The 4,983-nt window shown below is 43.1% G+C and overlaps 1 pseudogene; it reads left to right on the top strand.

Annotated features, from left to right (window-relative positions):
• The first annotated feature begins 3,514 nt into the window (after positions 1-3,514).
• LOC107120579 lies at positions 3,515-4,058 on the top strand (annotated as a pseudogene).
• Positions 4,059-4,983: the final 925 nt, after the last annotated feature.

Here is a 4,983-nt window from a genome sequence, read left to right as displayed (position 1 = left end):
GCCCTCTACAGAATCCACCCCCCAAACCTCCAGGTATTTCCCTCCTTAGAGCTGGCAACCCTACTTTCCCCTCAGTGCCTGTTGGTAGGCAACTAAGCTTGGTCCTGTCACCTATTTTGGCCTTTGGGAGAAAACACATTGGGGCCAGTCCTGATAGGGTTGCCAACTCCAGAGGAGAAATTCCTGGAGATTTGAGGGATGGAGGCGGAAGAGGGTGAGGTTTGAGGAAGGGTGGGACCTCAGACAGGTACAATGCCATAGACTCCACCCTCCAAACCAGTCAGTCCCTCATGGGGAATAATTGTTGCCAATCTCCAGGTGAGGGCTGGAGACCACTCAGAATTACAACTGCTCTGCAGAAGGGAGGGCAGAAGTCAGCTGAAATCAAAAGGGCAGATAATGGTAGGTTGATGGTTAGCTGGGAAGGAGATGGGGTTGCCAACTCCAGGCTGGACAATTCCTGGGGATTTGAGGGGTGGAACCTGGGGAAGGTGGGGTTTGCGGAGGGGTGGGACCTCAGACAAGTAGAATGCCATAGACTCCACCCTCCAAACCAGCCATTTCATCCTGGGTAACAATTGCTGCCAATCTCCAGGTGAGGGCTAGAGATCACTCAAAATTACAACTGCTCTTCAGGTAGCATAGATCAGTTCCTCTGGAGAAAACAGTGGACTCTGTCATTATACCCTGCTGAGGTCGCCACAGCAAATTGACACTATTTGCCCAAAGCCAGAGCACTCTCCCAGAGCCTCTTTTTAGATCTCATTGTATTTATTTCCACAACGGGCCTTATTCCTAATCTGTACATAAAATCCATCATAGGAAATATAGAAGTCTACAGAATGCATCAAGTCCAAAGTCGGCATAGTAGCAACCTTGAGAGGTGCACTTTCAAGCTTAGGAGACGTGGCCCATAAAGAAACTGAACAATATTGTCTTGTAAAGAAATTGGAATGAGACTTTCTATTGTGGCTCTTTGTTCCTGAGGAAGGACCAGAAGTCTGAAACACTGTATACTACCTAGGAAAAGTGTTGGATATCTACTTTGGACTTGATGCATTCTGTAGACTTCTATATTTCCTATGATGGATTTTATGTACAGATTTATTGCTGATTACATAAGTGTTTCACTTTGCTGAAGTCTTTTTGTTTCACAGTTTAACCTTGAATGTATCCAAGAGTGACTCTTTGGACCTCGCTGAATCTTGGCATCCCCCTTTCAAAATTTGAAATGGTGCCCCTGCCGAGAAGAATAAATATTGAATCATGGCTGAGCACTTAATCTTAAAGCAGTTTTTCCTGGGGGAGGGGTCAGGGTTGAAGGTTATTTCCACATTGCTGGTGAAAACATAAGGGTTTTTTTTACTGCTTTAAATGCATGAATTACAAACAGCAACAGTAAATACTTACTCTGTCTCTAGCAGGCAGCAACTTAGTCCCACAAAGTACTGTGGAATCATAAACTTTGAACTTCTACATTTTAGACAAGACGGCATCAGACAAAAAGTGAGGGGAATCAAGTCTGGTCACATTTACATTTTTGGAAACCACTCATTCAGTCAGCTTTACTAAATTTTATGCAGTTCATTGAAGCAGTAAATACGTTTCACCCTTTCAGCAGGCATGACCTTAGCTGTTACAGGCTGATGTTTTGAATTCATCTGGGCTATGAGCCCCCCTTTCCAGTTCACCGATCTCTTGAGTATGCCAAAGTGACTGAGACAGATCTGTGGGTCTTTGCCACGAAGTGACTTCCAGTATTGACAGTTCCCAGACGAAAATTCTGTCACAACAATAATTTGAGCTTGAATGATCAAAATGGATCTAAGTAGACCAAGCTAAGCTGGCTATCCTTGGCTCAGTTTTTAAATACTTTATGTCGTGCGCATTGCAGGAGTTGAGTCTTATCAGCGTTAATAATGAAAGGCCGAGCAGGCTTGTCTTGGCAGTGCCTCAGATAGAAAGGCTGATGGAGCCTCTGCTAGAGCTTCAGTCAGTTTAATATGCTGTTCCCAATCTGTAATGTCAGAGCATAGATATGAAAACAGGAAAAGGTGTGTTTTACGGGCATTAAGTGCCATCAAGTCGCTTCTAACTTATGGCCACCCAATGAATTAATGTCTTCCAAAATGTCCTATCGTCAAGCCTGTAGATATGGTGGGGCTTTTGGGGGCTCCGCCCCTTTCTTAAAGGCACAGCCCCACAATAGTTTCTCTTGTAAATGTTTTTTTCGATTATTTTAAAACATTTTCTAAAAGGCTTGCACTTCTTTAAGCAGAATGGGGTGCTGTAGTTGACTTATTCCCACACTGAGCAAGGTGGTTGGAGTAGGTGACCTCTAGGATTCCTTCTAACTCTGTGTCAAGAAACTGGTCTCCTTTGAGAGAGTTTTTCTGCCTAAGTGTTAGCTTTCTTGATTACAGAAGTCATCACCCCCACCTGCTGGTTTGTTATCAGAATTATTGCTTAGGCTGGCAGAAGTGATTAACTTGCAGCAGCTGAGAACTGTCATCTAAAGTGGTTGACAGCTTGCAGTTTAGAGATCTATCCTGGTAACAGCTTTCTACTGGCTAAATGGCTTTCTGCATTGTGAACTTCAGCCCCACCAGAGAAAAATTTGCCCCACAGCCTTGCCCAGGTCATGCAAACTGAGGGCCATGGTGGCTTCCTTCATTGAATCAATCCATCTCCTGCTGGGTCTTCCTATTTTCCTGCAGCCTTCAACTTTTTCTGGCATTGTTGTCTTCTCCAGTGACTCTTGTCTTCTCATAATGTGACTAAAGTACAATAGTCTCAGTGTGTAGTCATTTTAGCTTCTAGGGTGATTTGATGTAGAACCCACTTATTTGTCTTTTTGGCGGTCCATGGTGCCCATAAAACTCTCCTCCAACACCACATTTCAAATGAATCAACTTTCTTCATTTTCCAGCTTTCACACCCATAGATAGTAATGGGGAGCACTATGGCATGAATTAACTTGATCACAGGAAAAGGTATATACCATGAACTGTATGCTGCTTTCATAAAGTGGTCTACACTTTAACAAAAGACTGAAGTGTTGCATAGATATGTTGCCTTTTCTCCAGGCAGCCTGCAGTCCTTAATTTGGGCACTGGCCTAACCTAGTTCTGCTTGGCTTTGTTCTGCGACTGATTGGTCTGCTAAAGGCAGGATCTAAAATTAATATTATTTTTGATTTTTAAAAAATTCTAAGTAAAGTAGGGAAGGTGGTCTGAAATGCTGATGTAGCTGGAGTCTTGTGGACTAGGAACCACCATGCTACCTCTAGTTTAGCTAGCCACTGAGAGTTGTGATGAGTAGAGGGATTGATACAGAGCTCTGCCCATCACAGTCCCTTTGAATGCATACGGGGGCAGAAGCCGGACATTTATGCAGAATAGGAGTCTTGTGTGTCTTTCCATATCTTCATAGGTCCTGGTTATGCATGCTTTTTAAAAACTGAGCAGGGCAGGAGAGGACTGGGCAGGGATCTGGGAGGAGTGTGTGTACCATAATGTCCTGGCATACGGTACTGGACCGTCTGCCAGGAGTACCTTCATATGCCTGCATATACCAATACTGTCGAATGCTGGAGGAAGGATCATTCCACGATCGGACAGCAGACTTCATGCTTATGTTCTTTTTTGGTGGCCTCTTAATGACTATATTTGGCTTGCTTGTCAACTTGGCTTTCTTAGGGCAGGCGTTCACAATAATGTTGGTGTACGGCTGGAGCTGCCAGAACAACTTTTGTCCGCATGAATTTCTTCGTGCTTCTTATCTTCCAGGCCCCATTTCTTCTTTGGATTCTCATGGGGTTTTCACTGCTATTGGGCAACTCGATTATCGTGGATCTCCTGGGTATTGCTCTGGGCCATATATATTTCTTTGTAGAAGATGTTTTCCCCAATCAGCCTGGCAGAGGAAGGCTGCTCAAAACACCATTTATTCTGAAAATAATATCTGATTCACCAGAAGACGACCCCAATTACAACCCTCTGCCTGAAGAATGGCCAGGCGGCTTTGACTGGGGTGAAGGTCAGTGCCTTGGAGGCTGAACAGAGAAAGCGCTGTCGATAGCCAGATTCTTCTGGGAGGGACTAAGCTAGAGAACCATGCTGGAGACCCTTGTGAAAGGAACATAACTTTTCTGAAGGCTTTTCAGATCTGAGCATATGAAGCACTTTTTAAATTTGAACAAAAAGGTTTTCTTATTGTAAGACATTCGTCTTCACACACTCATACTTCTGGGGGCTTTTGCTGCATCAGCTGGTTCCATATGGAATTATCTAAACAGAGCCAAGAATAACTGCAAATGCACCTTCTGGTCAACCCTCAAGTTAATGAGATCATCTGGACTTTATGTAAAAATGATATTTCTTTTTTTTTAATTAAAAAAATAAAAATGATATTTCTAAGATTCCCCCCCCCAAAAAAAAATGTATTTGATACAAGGGAATGAATGGAAAACTTCAGAAGCAGAATAGACTTTTTGATCGAATAATATCCTGAAAAGAAAAGAAAAAGTCTTGGCATACTGAGTGTCCATATGCTTGTGCGTAAGAAGAATTCTACTGTGGTCAATGACTACATGTGTGATGCTTGAATGGAATGAATAATAACAATAACAAGCATTTGTTTTGTGCACTTCAAGTGTTCATAGTGCTTCACAAACATAACCACAACCCTGCAAGATGGACAATATCGTTGTCCTTCTGTTGTACACGTAACTGTGGACATGAGGACACTGGGGGAACTCATTGCTGAGCCAAAATGAGTTGGGCACTTTCCCAAAAGTTGATCTGAGCAAAACGTGCACATTTTAGTGTCACTTGCTTACACCAGCACACACACACATATATGGATGGGGTATATAGTCCTGAACCAAACAGGAAATTATACATGAGTTTATTGATAAGATCCCACCCCCAGAGTAATGCAGGAGCAATGGCAGGAGCAATGTCAGGCTAGTAAAAAGGAATG

This window comes from Gekko japonicus, unplaced genomic scaffold (assembly GCF_001447785.1).
Source record: "Gekko japonicus isolate JY-2015 unplaced genomic scaffold, Gekko_japonicus_V1.1 scaffold1174, whole genome shotgun sequence".
Classification (NCBI taxonomy): Eukaryota; Metazoa; Chordata; class Lepidosauria; order Squamata; family Gekkonidae; genus Gekko; species Gekko japonicus.
The sequence above is the reverse complement of the archived record's forward strand: the minus strand, read 5'-3'. Positions and strand labels throughout refer to the sequence as shown.